Source organism: Anser cygnoides, chromosome 5 (assembly GCF_040182565.1).
Source record: "Anser cygnoides isolate HZ-2024a breed goose chromosome 5, Taihu_goose_T2T_genome, whole genome shotgun sequence".
NCBI lineage: Eukaryota > Metazoa > Chordata > Aves > Anseriformes > Anatidae > Anser > Anser cygnoides.
Genome location: NC_089877.1, coordinates 49,300,031 through 49,323,363, shown reverse-complemented (window position 1 = coordinate 49,323,363; position 23,333 = coordinate 49,300,031). Strand labels below are relative to the sequence as shown.

The 23,333-nt window shown below is 45.8% G+C and overlaps 1 long non-coding RNA gene across 2 annotated transcripts in view; it reads right to left on the bottom strand.

The window, feature by feature from the left end:
- Nucleotides 1-3,250: 3,250 nt before the first annotated feature.
- The window catches only part of LOC106036716 (uncharacterized), a 36,608-nt gene continuing 16,525 nt past the window's right edge, over nt 3,251-23,333 (bottom strand). For both annotated transcript variants that reach the window (XR_001207584.3, XR_007165758.2), the window contains one exon: nt 3,251-3,472. This is a non-coding gene — a long non-coding RNA (uncharacterized lncRNA). The remainder of the gene's footprint in view (nt 3,473-23,333) is intronic.

Below are 23,333 nucleotides of genomic sequence, written 5' to 3'. Positions count from 1 at the left end.
GTAAACTGCCTTGTCAAACACTCTGCATATGACTATATATAACTGTATACAACTATAATGACAAGCTGCACGAGCTTGAGATCTCCAGTCTTTCAGCAGGAATCGGCACATTCATTCAGCAGACCGCAATAGCAGGTTGCAGAGAGACTGCCGGTATTCTGCAGCGTGCTCGTGCTGCTCAAACTGATTCACACTGGGGGTACTAAGCACGTGCTGGGGTGTTATAACTAACTGATGCACATGATAAAATGCTTGAATCTGCATTGCTTAAAATAAAAATTATTCAAGTAATTGGTTAAAGTTCATTTCTAATTTTGGTGCAGATAACCATTTTACTCCGGGAATTATTTAATTTCACGATTGACCGAGAGCCACGGGAACAAGAGAACCAATCTAAGCAGAACTAATCCAACTGTATCTTTGGAAAAATTGTCATTAATTAAATGCATGTTAAACATCAAAGGCTATTTTTAAAAATGCTAAATTCTTCCTTGAAAGTCTGTTTTTCTCCTGACTGTTCTACTGTGGCATGACAATGTAAGCCTGGGTATACTGGAGTTCCAGATTTATCTCTCTAATTCTTTGTTTGTTCAGTTGTCAATTAAAATGTCATTTTTCTTAGCCATCAAGCTGGCAATCATCCTGTCCCTCCAGCGTCGAGTAAAAAACCACGTATGCTAAAATACGTTTTCAGCAAGTATACTTCTTCCGCATTTCATCTGTTTAACCTCATCGTCTCCGAGCTACATTCTCTGATCCCACCGGCAGGCTACGCTGGAATGTGTTGCACTTCTGCATATATCTATATTATCCTAAAAATCTACGTGATAACAATCCTACTTGTGGACAATAGAGAAGATAATGAATATTCCTTTTCTGGCCTGCATCATTGTCATTGCTGATTATGTGGATCTTGATGGGAGTCCCTTAGGCTTGCAAAGCCAGCAAGTGGGCTTGAAGTGGTGTGACAGTGAAGATAAACCTGAAGTGAATCCAAAAGAAATGGAACCCCAAACTTTTGGGAGGACAAGTGTGTGTATGGGTGGGCTGAGGGATGGAGGGTGCTGGTGAGGCTTAGTTTTTCCACATTTCAGGGGTGCATGCTTCTGATATGCTGGTTTGTCACCAGCTTGGCCACCTGGTCTTTCTAGTTCAATTTAAAGCACCTATTCCAAATCGTCTAAGCTCCCTAATTACTTTTTCAAAGAGATAAAACTGTACCTTTAATTTCTAAATCCTTTGAAAAAACATAGCCACGTCTGTCCAGCTCCTATTACCTACCCAATCATGGAACAGCCTAGCACTAGGCACCACTATACCGTTACTTATGCCTGAATGTTTTCAAAGCACAACAGCTGACGTGATCTTTTGCATGCAGCCCATAAGGTATGGCAGGAACACAAACCAAAGCTGAAGGTAGGAGAGAGAAGGCTTTTGGCTTTATAAATCTGGAGGAACTGAGTGTAAAAACCTAATTTGGACATTAAAGGGTTGATGAAATGTGTCATGCTGAATTATTTCCCATTGTGTCTTTAAATGCAGCAGGAATCTCTTTAGGAGAAATTACCCTTTCCTGCTCCATCCAGGTATGAAGCTCTGCAGCCTGCTCCCTCAGTCCTCACTGGACTAGCGTGACTAGCTCACTGCTCTCCTGGCTCCCTCTCTGCCTTTAAAATCATCTCTCCAAGAAAGTGATACTCTTAGTACAGAATTACCATTCCAAAGGTGCCTCGTCTATCACCTCAAAAAGTAATCAGTAAGCGATGGGTAATGACAACAGTTGTCGGTTATTACCACAGTGATGTAGCTTCAAAAATGTATGAAGTCCGCGCACTTCAGATCCTTGCTGTCGCTGAGTCCCCTCCTCTGAGAGGAGGAGGGTTAAGGCTGGGCTCCCACCCATCGCAGCACTACAGAAAGCAGGGTTACAGGTGCATTTAACACTTACAGCAGAAAGTTTTGAGAGGACTCAAGGTTCAGCTCTTAAAAAGCTGTCTCCTCTATAAACAGGCTGACGGAAAGTTGGAGATACCAAAAAAGGAAATTCTGACCCCAATTTTCACTTCCAATGTGTATCAGCTGCATATCAAATAATGAGCCCGAGACGTCCTTATTAGTGCAGGCTTTCCCAGGATCATCATTTTCCAAACAGCACTGACTACTAATGTAGGACTGGAGGGGGCAACAGAGGCCATAAAACATGACTACCAAGTTTGCTTCCCTTTCATCATTCTTGCAAAAATAGTCTTTTCCTGTAGTAAAACAGCAAACTTCTGACTGAACAATTTATTTCTTATGGGTCCCTTCCAGATAGCTTCTTTCCTTTTTTTTTTTTCTATTTTTTTCCTTTTTTTTTTTTCTTTCCTTTAATTTTGCAAGCAAGTGTTTAGGGGAACAGATAAACTCCTGGGTGCTGGAAAATAGGAACCTTAACTGTTACTGCAACTGCAGAGCAGGTCCTGCAACCGGAGCAGCCCGCTGCTGCATTCAGTGACTGACACAGGACACAGGACCCACTCGCTCTCAAGCTACAATCACTTCTTTCCACACCTGTGCTTCCGGAAGAAGTGCTGTTTGCCTGTTGGTTCACCACACTTGTGGCCAGACCGCAGGAAGCCATGTTTCTAGAGCAACCTTACAACAGGGCTGGCATGCAGACACAGGTGCTCGTGCCCCTGCCTACCTGGGGAAAAGCTGCGCAGCTCAGCCGCCTGTGGCAGACGCCGCATGAAGCAGTAAATCACAACACACCTGCGTGTGAACAATCGCTTCATGATGTGCGCTGAGTCAGCCAGAAGTGGCATCTGAAGGAGTAAAAATAAAAAAGGGAGTAGGCACTAGCTGCCTCTGGCCTATCAAAAGCCCTGGAGAGAGCCCACCAGCAGATGCAAACAAACCCTTGCACATTTTTCATCTTCTGCTGTCAGAGAACTGTAACATGTTCTTAATTAGCTGGTTTTGGTTAAAGACATCACCAAAGGATTATCTACTGCAAGGATGAACATCAGTAACACAAAGGGTTAACCAGGACATGGCTTGTATGCCAGGTTATGGTGCGATTTCATCTTGCACCTGACCCAAAATCATGGCAGCTGCTGCTGAAAAGGAGATCTTGTCCCCACATTTGCTTTGCTCCTGTAGTGTTATGTCTGGTGAGTGTGAGGCTACCGATGAGTCAGACCAGCTCACTGTGCTCATGGCCTTTCCTTTTTTTATTTTTTTTAATGCAGAGGAGGCAGTGGAAGTGGGGAGGAGGTGTGAGCCCCTTTCAGAAATAGCCTGCAATTAGGTAGGTTGGATTATGCACATTGTGAGTCTTCCCTATTGTTCCCCTTACCGTTTTCATTAAAACAGAGGCTGAAGTAGGGTGGTTGAGCACAAGTTAGTTGGTCTTGCAGTTCCCAGCTGGGTCTCACCCACATGTACTTGCAAAGTAGTTTTCCTGTCCTGGCTCCAGAGTACCACACTTGCCCTAAGAAACACAATAGCGTAGAGCATGGTGGGATTCTGTTCCAGCTGAGATGCCTTTGCTGTGAATAGTATCCTGAGGTATTATGCTAGTGATGTCTCCTGTTACAATATAGTTTGAAAAATAGAGACTCGGTGATAACGGAGATGCTCAAGAGAGTTAAAATGCATTCACTGCAACTGTGATGTTGATAATCCATAAGATAAAAATATACTACATGATTATGTCAATGTTCTTGGTCAGAAATAATGTGAAATTTGTTCACTGTAACTTACAAATGCATCATGAGAATTCATAAGTTGGTGTCTAACAGGAATCTAAACCCATAGCCACCTTCATTACAAGTGCTGGAGGAAAGGGGCAGAGATCATGTAGGTCACAACTGGGAGACTCAAAACAACTCTTATGGCCAGCATACCTCAGTGTGTATCAGCCTCACCCCACAATTCTTATCTCAGACCTTGATTCCCAGTCTGTAGAGAGCTTGAATAGGTGGTGATGCTATTGCACAACTATTTCCTTTCCTGGCCCCAAAATGGACTTAATTTGTGATTCTTGGCCATTATCACCACCAAACATTGTGCTGCATATCATCGGTTCCAGTTTTTTAAGCATTCTCTTGTAGGACTTTGTAGGTCCAAATTAGGCCAATAGTAACATAGGGCTCTGGCACACGATGGACTGACTGTACTGGCAGTCTAGCCGTGTCTGTGAGATAGCCATGTCAGCATTTAGCCTTCACAGACATTTCTAATAGGATTTCCACCGGGTGTGACAAACGGCAGTATTTGGGATGCAGTCTTAGCTACATTTAGAGAGCAAGGTCACCTGTGTACCTTATTCTTGCTTGAAAGAAACGGAGAGCTGTACCAGTACAGAAAGAAGTCTCGCCTACACCAGAGGTGTTCTCCGGGGGATAATTTGGGTACACAACGAGTCCTGGTCTGGGTATATGAAGGCACAGCAAACAAGAGTTTTGCCCAAACAGCCTCGCTCTATCTAGATAAAGGATATAAACAGGGAAATGGGGCATAAAAGGTACTCACCCACCCAGAGACTATATGCCTAAAAGGATCTAGATAAAGGTGAGAAAATAACAAATTTTCAGAAGTATTCAGTATCAGCTCAAGTCTGTTTTGACTAAGTGAGGAAGACAGGTGAGTGCTCCTGAGGGCTGGTACATGCCACAGAAAAGCTGGACTTTCCAGCACCTTGGAGGTAATGTACATTAGCCTTTTTTTTAAGCAGTTTAAAAGCAGATGCAGATTTTTGCCTCCTTTTTATTCTACTCCCCACTATGCATTTACCATTGCTCTTTTCATGATGTTATGTGTCAAAGTCCTTTCGGTGCAAAGGATAGCATGGATCAGTAACAAATGCAGCCTCTGTCTTGCTCTCTGTCTTCAAATTTCCATTTCACTAGAACAATATGCAGCAACATCTTTTGTGTCCTGATTCCTAGAAGAAAGCATCCTCCAGAGAGCAGCCTACCAGGCCTGAGACGCTCAGGCGCAGCAGCAGCTGCAGCCTACATGGAGTGGGGGTGGTATAAATAGCTTGCTAGAATAGAGGCAGGATAATTACATGGTGTGGTCCCATGGCCAGAGCTGCTGTGTTCAAGTTCAGCTTAGTTCTGTAATAAGCACTGGTTTAGCCAACGACAGAGTACTATTGAATGGTCCCAAAATTGCCAGTTTTACTCATTTGGTACAATTCAGGTTTTCTGAATCTTTTGCAGAAATTCTAATGTTGTATCAGTGACTATGAGTTTTAGTTTTATCATAGTCAGTCACTGACCTTTACAAAAAAAAAAAAAAGTATATTTATTCCACAAATCAGTGACCTTGCCCTCTCCAAGCTTCACTCGCAGAGTGCTGGTGAGGTCCTTACTCTGTATGCCATACAGCCTTTATGAAACCTGTGTCCCTTGCAGGACAGCTAGCTTCAAAAGGGGAGCGCTTTCTTCTGAATTACCCTCCTTACCCTGTCAACTGACTGCCTTCCTCTGTGCAGTGGGACCTGTGGGTCCAAATGCTCTCCATCTGGGTTAGACAACACCTGGACTATCGTATCTGGGGGGCACAGGCTCTAACCTTTGGGCTGCTGTAGGCCGGTGAGGGTGCGGCAGCCATGTTGACATGGTGTTAGTGCTGTGCTGGTGCCCCGTGCTGGGCACGGGCTGAGCACATGGGCACACCGAGCCCAAGGGGACTGCAGCAAAGCAGCGCTGAATTGTTATGGGTAGGAAGTTGGTGTCTAACGAGCCTAACCTGTGCACCTCTGGCTGTATGCTGAGCTGGATTTATATGACACATGAAATTCCCAGCTGAGCAGGAGGTGCTCAGGGATTTTCACTACTTCAAGTCCGCTGACCCCGGGAAGCACAGATTGCTCTCTTGAAGGGTCAACCTAAACTTCATCAGTGTTCCTGATCCATTCAGCTGGGTTGTGCCTCTGGTGCCTGTGTTAACTCCAGATTAACCTCCGGGGGTGGGGGGATGAGGCTTTGTAGACCTTGTGAAAGCTTGGGTGAGAAGTGGAAATGGCCTGAAGGTTCACAGTCGGCCTGTAGGTTCACAATCTGCCTGGGGCAGACAGACTTGAGAGGTTTCACAAGTGAATGCGGGGTAGGGCCAACAGTAGCCCCCAACCATCAACCCAGTGTGGAAACGGCAGCAAATACTTGGCAGAGGCCTCACTTGTGCCCCCAAAATGAGGTGCCTGCAAAGCCAGCCACTTCTGGCAGCACCAATTCCCTGCTCCAGAGCCAGAGGTGGACAAGCTGCTGGAGAGTTACAACCTGCTGCTAGCCACAGCTGGAGGTGACTTGTGACTGTCACTGCTCTGTACAGATCACTGTCAGATAGACATACAGCATTCATCATAAAAACTCATTCTGAATCCATCCCTTAGCAACAAAACTCTTACAGTCCTTTTGCTGGTGCAACGGCTGAAGATTGGACACCTTCTCTACCACGAGAGCTGCAAAGTGGTGCATAGCAAAACTACGCCACACAGCGAGCCTGCAGTGAGGCACTGCACCAGACATACTGACTAATGTGAGCTCACCCTGCTGTCATGGAAGATGGAAGATGTTTCTGGAAGATGGAAGATGTTTCTGGGTGTCATTGTGTATATATGTTTATCCTTAAATGTTGTTCTACAAAATATACTTATGGCCTTCTGGTTGGCAAGGCTTGGCTGCTGGCTAACCCCTGCCTTGGAAAAGCAAGCCTGGTCATGTTGAAAACAGTACTTAGCTGGTATCCTAAAGAAACCAATGTGACACAGTGAAACCCTTCAACATCCTAGACCTGAGGAAGAAAATAACCACAAATTAGTATAACCTGAGGCCGGAACAAACAGGTCCTAGGATCATAGACCTCCCCAAGCTAGAAGGGACCAACAAGGATCTTTGAGTCAAACTCCTGGCTCCACACAGGACCACCCCAAAATCAGAACCTATATATGGGAGCGTTAACAAAACACTTCTTGAACTCTGTCAGGCTTCAGGCCGTGACCATTGCCCTGGGGAGCCTGTCCCAGTGCCCGACCACCCTCTGGGTGCAGAATCTTTCCCTAGCACCCAGCCTGACCCTCCCCTGTCCCAGCTCCATGCCGTTCCCTCGGGTCCTGTCGCTGTCCCCAGAGAGCAGAGCTCAGCGCCTGCCCCTCCGCTCCCCTCGTGAGGGAGCTGCAGGCCGCCATGAGGCCTCCCCTCAGCCTGCTCTGCTCTGGGCTGAACAAACCAAGGGACCTCAGCTGCTTCTCATAAGTCTTGCCCTCCAGACCTTTCACCATCTCAGTTGCCCTCCTTTGGACACTCTCTAATAGTTTTATGTCCTTCTTATGGGTGGCATCCAAAACTGTACACAGTGCTCAAGGTGAGGCCGCACCAATGCAGAGCAGAGCGAGTCAATCCCTTCCCTCAACTGAGTAGCAATGACAGGCTTGATGCACCCCAGGACTTGGTAAAGATGAAATTACAAGACAGGAAGCCTAAGTAAATAAAAACCAATTACAAATATACTTAAGTTATATCAACTCTTTTTCGCACATATGCAAACTGCTATTTCACCAGTATTAGCAGGGCACTCGGTCCCTTACATACAATATATTCACTGTTATCTCAGCTCCAACTAGAAGCTTTATCAGATAAGATGGAAGATGCTAACAACCTCCTTTGAAAATAAGTCAGACTGTTACCTAAAATTTTGCATTTCCATAGATAACTACCTGAGGGAGCCAAGGCACAGTAACCAGACTAAATTCACCATGTCCTCACCGCGGTGTGCTGGCCATGGGAACAGGCTTACTGGCAATCACTGAGCAAGGAATAGAAGTGCATTAAGACACTTTCAAAAGAAAGGCTTACATTTCATTATCCCTGTAGGGTACAAGTGTGCTGTACCTAGTGGACTTTAAATTCACTGTCTAGCTTGCTAGTTAATAGTCTCCCAGAACAGAAATCTGAGTAATCGCCCCTTCTAATAAATGGAGTGAGATTCAAGAGGCCTACGAGGGAGATCTCCACTTGCACAGCATCGCACCGATAGCCCCACAGCATTTCAAGCTGTTACTGCTGAGTGGCAGGCACTTTCTGCTATGGCTGACATTAAAGGAGACCCTGAATATGCATGTTGCCCTCTCTGCTGACAGCTGAATCTCTGATGTAGTGAAATGCATAACATCTGCCAAAGGAGCAAGCCCTCCTGAATAAATTAGCATCCACCCAGGATATGAGCTTGGACCCCTCAGCCGGCTGAAACCAGTTAAGAGACCAGCAAGGGGACGTGGAGACATCCATTCCTCACTTCCCAAGTCCACAGGAGGCTGGTAAAAGTCAAAAACTGTACTCCACACAGGAAGACAGCAGGGGAGCCCCATGGGCCTTGCCAATATTCAGGTCCTTTGTGGCAGCACAGGGCTTGTTCACAGCAATTCCCAGCTGATCACAGGAAGTTAAAGAACCCCCCAAGCTACTGAAAGAAGAAAAAGGAAAGGAAAGAAAAAAATAGCTATATAGTGGTTTTCATCAAACTAGACTGGAAAAAATATAATTCCTTCTGCACATCATTAAAAGTCCCCAGGCTCCACTGACAGCACTTCTGGGGACACAACCCAGCTTCTCTGTGTGCCATCACTTGCTGATGCCACAATCTTTTGTGTCACTGCAAGGCAGGAATAACAGTGAGAGAAACAAACATCCCCATATTCAAGGTCTGTATCCGTCAGCTGAGCAATTCCTCCTTGACTCTGCAGGTGATCAACAGGAGCCCTGAAGCGCAGATTTAAGTGGGTGCAGACAAGATCAGCAAAGACATATCTGCCTCTTTTGAGCCTATCCTCCCCTGAAGCTGGATATCTGATGCTGAAAGATACCTCAGGATACCGCATCCCTTTCGTCCATTGTGGGGCAGCACTGCCTTTTCCTTGTTCAAGAGATGCAGTGAGGTCCTCCAAGCAACAGGCTCCTCAGATCTTCTAAGGAAACAGGCAATTCCCAGAGGTTTGTCCTTCTTCCTTCGCAGAATTTATTGTTCAGGCTACAGCTTGGGTCACAGCCCTGGCCAGCGCAGCTGCCTTCATTGACTCAGTGGGAATGCTTACTACCAGGGAGAGGAGGAAACTCACTGAATTTTAATCACATTTTGGCTGCCAGTTCCAAGGCCAGGAAAATACTTGTTTACATGATTAGAAACAAGATGTGTTACATACACATAGTCTCGTCAGCAATTAGTGTCTGAGCATAGGCAGACAATAACCTCCTGGCTAAATGCAGTGCAAATCCCTCGGCTATGATATTTTGGCACAACTTTACCTCCAGGACCCTGATGTTGCTGTACCTGCCTCTCACTGACACTCAGCAAAACTACTGCTAGTGCAAGGGAATGGCACCTGGGCCAATTTCCTGTTTTGAACAGGAAAAAATAAAATATTCTGGGGAGCTAACAAGCCCTTAGAATTAAATACAGTTAGAAGAAAGAGGGAGCCTGTATACATCAGATGTAGATGCAGTTTAGTTAAGAACAGCTTTAGCTATCCAACAGGAGCAACTGAGTAGAAGTCAGTAAGACAAAGTGTTTCAGAGAAAATCAAAATTGAGTTCTTTGTGTCTGCACAATAAGGCACAAAGGAGAGACTGAAGACAGCCACAGGCTGTATAGAGGCAAACCCCTGGAGACAGCAATCCTGCTGGCAAGGCCCTGCCAGATCTACAGTGATCCTTGCAAATGATAGAGTGCAGCCATGCAGTTTCTTATGGGAGGGATTGGAAATGCAAACCACATAAACAGCTGCAGCCCAATTCCTTAATTTCTGAGCCTTTTTACAGCCCATGACCCCTCGCCACAGAACCAAGCGTGCTCTCCGTCCTTCACTCCATGCGTCTCTCTTTAACAATAGCGAAACAGTTACTTCAGCTTTTACTTGAGAAATCTTTAATGCAACTGTCTAAAAGCAATCTCCCTTAATGATGCTGCCTCTATAGGTATCTTTTGCAGCTCATTATCTGTCACAAAAAATGCAGCATAAATATATATAATGTGTGTATATATATATATGCTGCAATAGCTGGTAACACCCTCTGCTTCCTAAATCTTCCAAAAATAAGTTGCATGCATCTCCAGATAACTCACAGAAAAGATAAAAATAGGACAAATTAACCACCAAATTTAATTTTTGGCTTTTCTTTCTTTTTTTTTTCTTGGATGTGCTCACTATGTTGAACAGTTGCACTTCCCATGAGGTCATGCACTAGACAATAGTTTTCCAAGACCCTGGAAACAAGAGAAATCCATAAAACAATTCCACATCCAGCAGCACAGAGCTGCAGGCACTCACTGAAAGGTTTGCCCGGGAAGCGGCCTGGGTTGTCTCTCTCCTGTCTGTCTTCTTTATACCAATATTTCTTTTCCAAATATCTTCCCAAGCTGTCTGCTTTTATCTCCTCCTGCTACTTACTGAGCCTCCCCAGTTTTCTCAGGCTGTGCATTCCTCAGTGTCTTGCTCCCACTCACTTCTGAGATTAATGCTGTGTAATATTCCAGAGCTATCACATTCTGTTACTTGGAGCTCATCTCGTTCCTTCCCAAAATCAAATATAAATTAAAAAAAAAAAAAAAAAAGCCTGTATATCATGTATATCTAAGTGGATAAACACATGTAGGATCAAGTAGTGCTGAGGGATAATAAAGGGGTGTCTACATCAAACAAATTAGATAGTCATTCTGATGTGAAAAAGGTTCTCCAATTTATTTAGGTGTAGGCTTGTGATCTGTATAATCCAACACCCCCTAGAATATAGTGAAAGGCCTGCCTAATTTGGAGTACCCATACTTTGGATTGCCCTCAGCAGGTCTCTGACTAGGCCAGAAACAAGGCAGGGACTGCACCTGCTCGAAGCCTGAGGGCTGCTAGGAGGTGGAGCGAAGAGGCCATCCCGCTTCATGGACTTGATTTTGGCGATGAGTGATCAGCTCTGGGCAAGTCTCTCTGCAAGAAGGTGGTGCTGTGATTCACCCCTTTGGGCTGGGAGCAAGGTAATCATATTCTCACACTTCTCAGGACACAGGTAAGAGGCAGGTAGAAACTGGGCAAATTTTGCTCGTGAATAACTGCAGAGTGTCTTGGCACATCAGTCTCCATCAGCTACAAGGCCATGCTAGAAGATGGGCACCCACACTTGCACTTCCCTACAAAACAGATGTTTCTCCTCTGCCTTTCGATGGAAGAAATGCCATGAAGTACTACAATGGTAGTTAAAAATGTACTTGCATACTACGTCATGGGAGAGTGGGCTAATAAATTAATGATGACTAACTCCAGTGCTTCAAACTGGGGGAAGAGAGTTCCCTGGAAGAGCAAATTAGGCGACGTGTTATTACTAACAGTTCCTACAGCAGTCCAGTGGGTACAAGGCACTTTGCAGACAGGTCTCTTGACCTGCAGAACTGAAAGAAGAATTATATGGTACAGAATGATGTTTTTCCTCCTAGGAAGGGTAGTTTCTGTGAGCTAGAGCTGATGAAATCTGCTCTGCTTCGTACCTTTTCTGGTCAATGCTTGGCTGGACGATGCCTCTTTTTTGTGCCTTTCTGGAGAAAGAATAAACCACCTTATTCCTGCATCTGTTGAACTTAGCTGCCAGCCATTTTCAGTTTGTTGCAATAAATGGAAAGCTCCTAAACTCTGGCTGGCATAAGAGTCCAACAGCAATGAGGTCAAAAAGGAGAGAAGCATTCTGCACTTTGCAGAGAGCTGGGATATTTGCCAAGATCACAGTTTTTTCTCCAGCCAGTCAAGGGACACAGAAGCTTTTCCAGACGTTGTTGTCCAATTCAGAGCAGTTTGGCCAAAAGCAATATTCTGGAGGAATCCACTCTGGGCTGAATTTGGATTTTATTTTTAGTCAAACTGTCTGTCCTTCATTGCAAGGAAGAAAATACCATACAATCTATGCTCAGGCATCCACAGAAATATTGCTTTGAAACATTCTGCAGGAAGAGCAATCCCCGCCACTCCTGCTCCTTCACACTGGAGTACTGTCACAGTGTCCATCATCTGTTCGTGTGGTTTCCAAGCCATTCTAGTGTACAGAAATCTCAGCGTCCTGTCAGTGGGGCTCAATCTGCAGCACCCATTGCCCAAGACTGGCTCCTGCAGGCCACATTTCTGCCACCAGGGCTTCAGGTCAGGGGGAGACAGCATCAAGCAGCAGGCCTTCCCCTCTGCTGTTGTGTCCTTCCTGATCTTGTCCTTGGCACCAGGCTTCTCTGCAGAAACACTTCTTTCTTGTTGCAGCAAGCATTTTTACAGCACGGACCCACCATTTATTACTCACTGCAGTCATTTCTGCTGCATGCCATTGATTAACTAACTTCTTCATAGTGGTGAATGCAAAGAATGGGCTCGCAGAAGCAATAGGAGGAAAAGAGAAACACCTCTCAGTTTTCTATGTGAAGTCCCTTGGGTCATGTCACATGATCCCAATAAAGTCTATAAACCCAGGGCTTCTTGATAGCCAGAGCTTTACCCCAATGCAACATCACATCTTGTCGCTAATCCCGTTCAGTTTCCAACTGCATCCACAAACGCCATCCTTTTCCTTCCTCTCTCCTGCCCTAGGTCCCCATTCGAGGGTTGCTAGACCCTGGGCTCATTCCTCTGTAAAGAGTGTTAGGAAAATCATCTGCCTGCCTGGCTGCCCCGGGCTGCCCTGGAATACCAGTGCATTCGGCCAGCTCAGTGTCATTCAGAAATGTAATGAGGTCTCCTTAGAAATACAGTTTCAGAATAGATTTCCTGGACTCACAGAGGTGCAGCTCTGGTCACAAACTAATCCTGCTTAGGGAAAATCCGGACACAACAACAGCAGGGAGAGATATTTCTACTTAAAACTACAATAAAATCCAGTCTGAGATTTCTAACACCTTTTTCAGGTTGCCTGTTGCTTCCTGCTTATAAAGGGGTCTGTCATATGCGCACAGCACAGGGAATCCAAACTTCTCAAAACCTTCTTGCATGGGCATCTGACAGATGCAGAGTAGCAATTTCCTACGACCACTGATGCTTAGTGGCAGCTCTCTGTGCCCATTGCTCTCAGAGATGCTATGTCCCATTTAACAGATCAGACCACATATAAATGAATGAAAGACAGTTTCAGTAGAAGGACTACGAGCATCCCCCGGACTTTTTGCTCAGAACCTGGGCTACATCCAATCTTTCAGCATACAAAATAGAGTGGATATAGTTTATCATAATTTTACCTTTGCTTACAAACCAGTATTTGGAGCTTCCTCTTTCATTCCCCAATAATAAATTAATTGCATGTATAGTCGTTTGCAGACCATAGCAGCCTTTCTACTTTTTTAATGCACTGTAATAGAATATTATAAAGGTTTAGCTAGGATGAGAGCTTAACTTCTCTGTGTAAAAGCTTTCACGGTGAACTAAAAATGAACCCAGCAAACAGAGCAGCTAACAAGCTCACACTGGCTCGGTTACAGACAGGTGAGTCGCTGCTCTATGATGGCACTTGGGCACTGGTGCCTGTGTGCAGGCAAGCACCCAGGAGCTGCCGTGATGAGCCCAGAGGACATGCCACTGCTGGGTGCACACAGCAGCAGCAAGGAGCTGCCAGCATTTGCCAGAGCCACTCTTTTCCACAGCTGCTTGTTGCCCACTCAGTGCCCAAGCGGCTTAAGCACGACACCCATCAGCCTGTGACGTGTCAGGCTCAGCGAGACAGGAGACACAAGGAGAGGCTAGCTTCAAAGAGGTAAAAATGAGTATATCTGTGGTCAGATTAGGTGTTACTAGAGCCCTCTGCTAGCCTTAGATAAATGGATCCTGCAAACACAGCAAGCAAGAATCTAGTTATGTTCCCACCTCGCATCAATTTAGAGACCCGGCAGTATTATAGTGTATATAAAAATTGTCATCATTTTAAATGATTTTTAAAATTATATAATATGTATAATCAGATGAAACTCACTCCTTATTACTACCTACGTACTTCTGGAAGGCACCGGTTTAGTTGAGGACTGCACATAGCTTTGGCAACTCTGGATGAAGGGTAACATATACAGGGAGTTGGATCTGGCAGACAAAAGCCTTCAGTGAGGGCACTGACAGAGGTGCACTGACGTGTCCAAGGTGATGGAGACGTACGTTTCTGAAGTTGAGATCTCTCAGATGTGCAGGTGACCTCTAAATCAGCCAGAAAGCTTCCTCTCCCATCTTTCCACCTGTCTTCAGCAGGGCAGCGCAGACATGAGCAGCGTTGTCATTCCCAGGGCAGCCAAGCCCTGTCTCCTTGTTCTGGGCTCTCCTACGCCAGGCGCAGCACCCAGGCTGCAGAGCCACCGCTCCCTGCGTGCTCAGCGGAGGTTGCTGCTGGAAACTCCCCTTGCACAGCTGCTGGCGCAGCCCCAGTGACAAACGCAGAGTCACATCCTCCCTCCCTGCTGGTGAGCCAGCATTACCTTGCACCTTACGTTATCACCACAAAGCTTCCTTCCTCAGAGGGCCGAGGGCAGGAAGCGCTGCCTCGGGCACTGCTTACAGAGCACGCACGCATCCAGCTATACCGAGATGAAAGTATCCTCAGCCATTTCCTCCTCGACAGCCCAAGAACTAGCCTGCTTCTTCACTCGGCTCTTTGCCACAGCCCTCCGTGACATCACTTACAAGGAACAAGCCTAAACTTTCCCAACTTGCAAAATGGAATTAAATCATATTTGCCCGGTATTGTGCATGAGTTTACTAAACAGTAAGCATTCGACTTATAGCAGATACGATAATAATTAAAGCTGACAAAGCGTTTTGGTCGAGTGGGCATCGTTCAAGCACAGTGATCTAATAGGAGAAGGTGCTAATGGCAGGGCAGAGCTGTGCCGAGCTTTGCATCAATCTTCAGGCCCTCAGCCCAGCTTCACAGCTGGAGGCATTTTATTTCTCACTTCTCCAGCAGCCATATGATATACAGTAGGGGATGGGAATGAAGCTGGGGGTAGCCAAGGGTTCACAAAAAATCTTTCTGATACCCCAGAAATATAACCTGCAGCTTCACTAGATGAGGCGGTGAATAGGGTTTGGGGGAGACCATTCTGGAGCCATGCAAAGGCTCCTCATGGAGCCAGGGCAGGTTTCACTCCCCAGGCAGCTCGGTGACAGAAGCACGGGAGGGAAACGACTACCAGAGATCTTCTGGAAAGAGGCAGGAAGGAAGTGGGAGTGCAACTTCCTACTCAGGACAGTGAGATCTGACCCCTGCTCAATTTCCCTATGACTCAAGTGGTATTTCTTAAAGCAGCCCTTCTTTCAATGACTAAAAAATAGCAACTGCCAAAGCAGAGGAGACTGCTGACTAATGCTGCACTAGAAGATACATCCTTCTCCTGAGGATAAGTTGGTACAAGCACCAATTTCTGGATGAGGTAGATAGACCAGACTGCCAGTGGTACTCCATTACAGCTGACGTACAGCTCCCATGCAAATTGTTTTCTAAAATGTAGAGAAGATGACTAAACAGGGCAACTTCAATAAGACTGTTCTATAGCTCTATTATGATCTACATGAATGACATTTCTAAGGGACCTACATTTTCACCGGCAAAAGTTTTTGGAGTGCTCAGATGAAAAGGGCATGACAACTATTAGCAGAGACGACAGGCCTTCCCTCAGTTAACTCCCCTCAAACATGAACACATCATTCAGAAAAATATCTCATCCCTACGTTGTGTCCAGTGATCACAGCCTTCAGCAAGCAGTGGCAATGGGAGGTTCCTCTGACCATAAAAAATCCGTGCTTTTTTTCCAGGCTGTATTTGTTGTGATGGACCCTCTCTCCATCTGCTGTTACTGTGCTTTTGCCTGCCAGACTGAAGACACCTACAACGGTGTGCTCCTGATGGGGGACACTTGTAGAAGGTGAGTTTGATTTAACTAGAGGACAAGAGGAAAGAGCAGCACTGCAATTGCCTGCAGGACCCCACTGGAAACCAATCTTCCAAACAATGATTCCCCAGGAATTGTGTTGAGTGTTGGTATGATACCACTGTTAGAACTAATTTTGTCCTAATATATGTTTAACAAAATCTCCTCGCAGAAAAGTGTTATTTTTCTTTACTTGGCTTATTGTTCAGGCTGGTTTAATCTTTTGAATTTACCTATTCTGCTGCAACAGAATGTATGTATTCACCACCAGATTTCAGTTGTTGCAGGTGACTGCAGGTGCCATCTATGCGCTGGGGAGATGTCCCTTCCCCAAGGAGTGCTCATCCAGCACCTCGGAGAAGGACAGTGGTCAACAGACACGTGAGATGCCCACCCCACTGTGACGCCAGGGAAGGGAGAAGCCCAGGATACAAAAGCGTCGTGCAGACTCAGTATCTCTCCATGGCAAACATTCTTCTTTTAACACATGGCTAAAAGAAGCAAATATGCCAGGGGAGAGCAAATTAGTAACCAGTATCTGACACTGTTTGTCTTTCTCCTGACGGATGAGCCATTTCTTCCTCTCTTTCAGACTAATACTTGGCTGTACTTTCCTTTTAATGAGCTTTTGGATCACAGCCCAAAATGGATCAAAGACGTTGAGGGTAGGAGGGAGGGGAGGACACATGACCCAAACGTTTGCCTTTTTTCTCTTTTTCTTTACAAACATAAATTGCACTTTCATTATTGAGGTTAATGTCAACAGAGGAGCTCAGTGCCTTGCTTCAGGAATGGAGGGTGACCTGTCTGCCATTTTACCAGTGACGGATGTCAAGCAGCAGGCAGGTGCAGGAGAGCCCCCTGGAGAGGGGCAGAGAAAGGGTGACTGCTGCCGATGGGCAGCACCCACCTTCCTGAGCAAATGCAACCTTGCCTGAACAAATACAGCAACCCCTGGGGGGGAAAGAAGGAAGAAGATTAATGGGTGATTTTCTAATTCTTGCGTGACACGAGAACCTGAGTCTCAACGTGGCAAGAAATTGCAGCTGTCAGGAGAGGCAGGAGCAATGCAGGGCAGGCAGGAGATTGTGTCACATCTCCATCCTTCCTTCCCTGTGTCCCTGAACTGTGATTAGTAAAAGTCCACCGCACTCAGCAGACAGCTTTGAGATCAATGGGTGGGAAGCACCCCTGCTGCCTCGAGCTGTTGTTGCGCTACCAGCCTAGTCCAGAGTATGGGCCTGAAAAGGGGAAACAAATAATCCTGCAAGGTTATGGCCATCAGGACTTGGCTGTTTATTTTTGACCCATTTTTTCCCTTCTCCAGTAGAAAGCTTTGCCAGGAGTTTGGAAACTTGCACTTGACTACACGTGCCTACCGTGAAAAGCAGCTAAGTGAGAACAATTAGGAGGCTGATGAAGCTGGCAAAGGACAGGAGGAGAAAAACTGAAAAAAATACAAAACAAAACAAAGCAAAGATTATTCAGCAGAAGGTGAAACAACAATAGCTGTAAAGAGACTGCAGAGCCCCCCTCAAAAGACTTGTAGCTGCTTAGGAATGGGGGATGGCTGTGCACCTGGTGGTGGAGGGCCAGGAGGGAGGCACAGGCCCCCAGTTCAGCAGAGATTGCAGGGATGCACAGGAACTCCCTCTGTCACAGCAGCTGGATAGCTGCCTGCTGCCGAGGACAGGTGGTCCTATGCACAAGCCCATGTGTGCTCAGGAGCAATGACCACCACAGGCAGCTGCTGGGCAGGTAACAGGACGACAGCCAGCCCCCGGCTGCCACAAGGCCTTCGCCTGGCATTCAGACTGGAGAAAGGCCATTTCTAGCACAGCAGGAGCCAAGCATCCTCTCATCAGGCTTTAGCAGTTTTTGTTTGCTGTCGATATTCCTCCTGCTTGCTGAAAGTTCCCCCGATGTGGGGTTCCTGTGGCACTCTGAGCAGTGTGCTGAAGGCCATCCCGCTCCTGAATTGTAGGGGGGAAATACCGCTGATAGGATGCAGGCTTTTATTTCCAGGAGGCCTCCTCACAAGAGGCAGTTGCCCTTCACCAAGTACATTTTGTGTATTAGTCTCCAAGTGTGAATGAGCAAGAACAGCCCATGGTTCCTGGCAGGCCCTCAGTACGCTGCCCTGCTTGTCGTACGCTTGCAACACCTCTGTTACACAGACCTGCTCGTGGCATACTCCAGATGGCAACTCAGGACGATGGGATTAGCTGTACGGAGCACACTCCTACAGAAAGCGAAGACACTGCCAGGCTTATTTGTTGGTGATTGTGTGCAGAGCTCCGGAACATGCACGCTTTGTTCTCTGCATTTCCTACCTTTAAAATGTCTCTTCCCAGTAGTAGACAACTGCCATGCTTTGTTCGGTTTCAGTGCTCCTGTCGGAGGGGGCAGGGAGCCACATACACTCGTATATATAATTCTCTTCCTCTTTATTTAGTTTTCTTTTTCTTAGGGTAAAATAGGGCCATTTGAGCCGGAAGCATAGAGCTGCGTCTGATTTGCAAACCCCCTCGCTCTACCCTGAAATAGGGTGATTTAAGAGATTAAAACAAAATGTTAATAACCTTATATCTGCTCTCTTCAAATATTAGCTATGCCAAGCATCTAAACACAGAAGAAACTTAATGAGGTTCCATAAGATGTAGAGTGTGAAACACACCCAGGAGTAACCCAGCACACACTAATGGGCATTCCCCAGAGTTTGTGACTCATGGATGCGTTTGGTACTATTTCTGTAGGGCAAACAGCAAGAAAAGTAAGGCAGCCACTAGCAGAGGTGTCTGCAAGCTGACTGCAGAAGTTGGTAATGCCAGAAGACTAGAGAGTGGCTAATGAAGCATCTCATTTCAGAAACGACAAGGGGAGACTCCAGGGAAGTGCAGTAGTGACCTACATAGAGCAGAAGGATACAACAGAAAGGCCTGGAGAGGTGAGGACAGCCAGGAGGAGAGAGAGAAATCGTCAGGGCAACACAAGACTATATCTGCATGAAATAGGATGCAATTAAGCAAAGGAAAGCATCCTTTTCACTGTGAGATAAATAGGCAAAATGCACTCTGAGATGTGATAATAGCTGATGTTTTGTTTATTTTCATATTTTAAAAAATGGATCTATGCTGGGAATTCAGGTCAATCAGAATGAAAAAACACAGGTGTTTTTTGCAAACCAAACATGGGGAATTTTTGTATAAATTCAAAGAAACATAAAAATGCCCCAGAATGTTTTGTCTGAGCCTTCAAAACAGCATAGAAATTTTCTCAAAAAAGTGGAAAATAAAAAGGATAAAAAAGATATTTGAGAGCATCTCAACAAAATACTGTTACATTTTAAAAGACCTTTACAGGGTTCCTTCCCACTGAAGAAATTCAGTAAAATTGAGATTAGTTTACAAAATGTGCTGGTTTACCTCACTTTACATATTCTAGGGAAAAAAAAAAAAAAAAAGCTACAGCCAGCAGCTGTTTCTAGAGTTGACATCGTCTATTGCAGCACTCAGAGCAAAACTAAATTATCTTGTCTCCATTGAGCTAATTGTTGTGAAAAAAAAATCACCTTTTTCTCAGCAGAGACCACATCCGAAGGTGTGATACAGTTTCCTAAGGAACACAGAATGTTCCCTTCCACAGAAGTGGAGGGGAATCTTGTTGTGGCAGACTATGAGCTCACCCCATGGCAGAGGTGGTAGAAGGGGCCCTGTGTCACTATGACCACTGTCCTGGCTTGCAGAGCAAACCAAGGGGAACGTGAAGCAAGTAAGTTAAGGTGGGAGCAAGTACTGCTTTCTCCTCTTCTGCTATGAAAGAGCACCTTCTAAAAAAGGGGGAGCCACAGATGGTAAAGTCTTAAATTACCATGGCGAGCTTTGCTGGAGAGTGTCTCTAGTCCCCTTAGATGGAGCCCGTCTGCAGCTGATTCACGGAAGGTCACGTCTGCCAGTCCTGCCCGACTCCTGAGCCTACTCATCTAGTCAGGGCGGCTGACGGGGATGAAAGAGTGTAGCTGGTTGAACACATTTGATATGGCTCTAGACAGGCAGACTGATTTGCCAACTCAAAGCACAGGAGAGGCTGAGAACTCTAGCAATGGATTATAAATTAGGTCGGAAACACAGGCGCAAGGTGTGGGGAAGGAACGTGGCTGGAGCTGGGTGGGTAAGCAGCCTGAACAGCTTTCTAAACCTCTCTGCCCCTGCAAGTGTCTGTTCCATTAATAATTTGCTCTGTCAATTGATACCGTTTTGCAAACCCGAATAACTCTGCACACTCAGCAACGAGGTATTCCTGCAGCTCCCGGGGTATGTACACACACATACCTTTGCAGTGGGACCGTACACCAAGTTTGATTTCGAATGTGAGCGTAGTGCCACGCTGGGACGTGGCCGCTCCGTCGGGAATGTCTGCAGGAGCTCGGTGCCAGCCGCTGCTCCCAGGGCTCTCTGCAAGCCCTGTGACTTGCTCGGATTTGTCTCTCACTCTGGCGGTGTCTTGCCAATCAGCTGACTGCAGGTATCTCATGCCGCTGACAGACGGCGGTCCCTGGATCACAGGTTACCACGTGCAGCTCACTGACAGCAGAGCGGGGTTACAGCAAGTCCAGCTGAGTGCTCAGTGGGATCTTTCGTGCTCCTGGGCAAGAGGGCAGGATCTGGCCTCCCTCATCTGACTGCTGGCTCACAGACTGGTGACTGTCTCGCCAGCCACAAGCCCAGCTGGCCACGGCTTCTAAAGTCATCACCTTCTTGGGTCTGGGCTCGAAGGCCCTGGGAGTAAGAAAAGCCTCCCCCTGAAGGGCAGCTTGGCCCTTGCCAAGCTCAGGATCTGGCCAGTGCTGGGAGCCAGGTCTTGGAGGCAGCTGCTCCCTTCAGGCCTGCAGCTCCTGCTGAGCTCTGCAAACCTGCCCTTCCACAAGCACACATTGCACAGGAGTGTGCTCATGATGTAGAAATCTGGAGTACAGATATAGACCCTAAAAAGGACCCTGAGTTGTGAGCTACCAGCCTAGTTCAGCCTTGTATTAATCATGTTCACCTTCCTGCTGCTGCAGGCCCTGTGGCTTCCTGCTTGCTTCTCCCCCTGCAAAGGGGCACAGAATTTATCTCAGGCAGGAGCCCAGGAAAGCTCCATGTACCCTTTGCCTACCTCTTTTTGCCTGTCTCCTCATTAGTCATACCTCTCCCTTTCGCAGGCAGTTCTCTCCTTCCTGAAAACAACATTTATTTTGCATAAACGGAAGTAGGGAAGGCAAGGGACTGGCAAGGGACTGCTGAATCAGAGTCCCCAGCTATTAAAAAAACTACAAAGGGAAGTGTGATTTTAGGAATATGGAAACTGGTAAAATCTCTGCTGGTGAGTAGGTCAGCAGTGACAGGGAACCCAGAAAACTATTGTTTCACTGTTTAGAAATCCCTGCAGTATGATTACAAAACACTTGGGTGTAGAGAAGAATCTCACTGAAATGGGAACCACGCAGTACAGCTGTGCCACTGTGCAGAAATCACAGCAAGACCTTTGTTACGATAGAAAAGTGCAAATCACCAGCATGTGTCACTGAAGACTTTGTGCTGGTGTTGCTGCGAATTTTTGTCCAAGCTATCAGGACGTTAACATCTATAGACCCATTTAAGATGGTGGTAAGCTGGATAGGTAACTATAGATAGGGTCTGACTAGAGGTTGTCATCTAGCCCTTATGGTCTCCAGCAGCTGTCAGGAGAGGATGTTCAGGAAAAAACAAAGCAGGGTGTGGACAGAGCAATCCCTCTGCAGCAACATCCTCCCTGCTTCAGCGATGAGCAATTTAGGAACTTTCTGAGCTGGAGGCTGCTGCCAGGCTTTGATATCTGATAGGCACTGACAGACCTACCCTTCTTGAATTTGTCTAATCACTTTCTGAACCAATGTGAACTTTTGAACTCTACTACAGTTCATAGCAATAAGCCTCAACAGTTTTAATAGAGGGAATATTGTGTGGAGATACAGTGTGAGTTGGGAAAACTGACTTCAATTTGTTTGTTTTGTATCTATCAAAGGAAAATCGTATTAGCTAACTTGTATTGCAAGGTAAATAAGCATTTCCCACTCACTTTCTCCACAACATCTGTGATATCAAATCTATCAACTCCACCCCAGTCATCTCTCTTTTAAAAAACAAAGAAACAGAGGCTGTTTGATTCTCCATGCAGAGAGCTGTTCGCTATGTATTATCACCCCAGGTCCCCTTGTTAGCACATTCCTGAGTCCAGCGATTCCCTTTGTGGGGTAGCACGACCACTACTGCAAGACACTCCTACATGACTACTACTCCAGCCACTAGCTACCTGTAGATCTCTACAGTGGTGAATCTGTTTTGTTCTTGGGTCTTGCTCTATACACATCAACGTACATTTTTGACAGCTATTGAGCTGGCTGCAGTTTTCAGAGAAATATCCACTATGACCCAAAGATCTCTTTCCTGAGTTGCACCAGTTAATTTAAAGGTTATTGCTGTCCACGTATGGCTAAAATTATTGTTAAAGGATACAATCCTCTTAAAGTATCTGATGTTAATCTCCTTTACCATGTTCCTATTGATAAGCTGGTGTGTGAAATTGATTCCTAAAAGCAATAGTTGGAAAATTTCGTATGAAATCTCTCTTTGTTATGAGAATGGCATTCTTAAGCAGAACGTGGCAAAACTTGGAAGCAAACTCTTTCTTTAGCACTCACTTTTATTTTATGGGAATTTCTAATATATCCAGGTTCTTTCTCCTCTGTCAGCTCCGTATCACAATGCAGCTTAGGCTGAAGGCTGAAAGTCATCACTGATGGTTGTGAAATGAGTTGCTATTTTTAGTTCATTTAAAAATTCCCATTAGTTCATCTCAAACACGTGATGAAATCCTCAAAGAGAGAAGAATTGAGTCGGCAGGGAGAAGAAATTTTTCCTGCTACCCTACGGTTAAATCTCTGAATGAAAGAATACTGAGGATAGGAGACTGTGTACCTGCTACATCTGCTGTCTTTGTCTCTGTGGATAAAGGAAGAATACCATCTAGTTGTTACCCCTTACCATAACCAAAAAACACGAAGGGTAGAGCCAAGGTCTCTGAGTGCCTTACAGACGATCCTATGAACCCAGTAAGCCATCTTTCATCAAAGCCACGGGCTGCTTTAGAAATTATGTTTTTTCTTTGAAAAATCAAGCCATCATCTTCCTAGGTATTAATACTAAGCTCATATTTTCGTCTCGGCTTCTGTCCCAGCAGGACTAACATAATCTTCATTGGTTTGCAAATTGCAGACAGCTCCCCTACACCTACTCTACTTTCTCAGTTATGTTTTTCCTCCTGAAATTGTTCTAGAGAAGGGGTTGGGGGGGAGAGATGTTCCCCAGTAGAAAAATAAAACTGTTTGCATGATAAAACTGATGCCT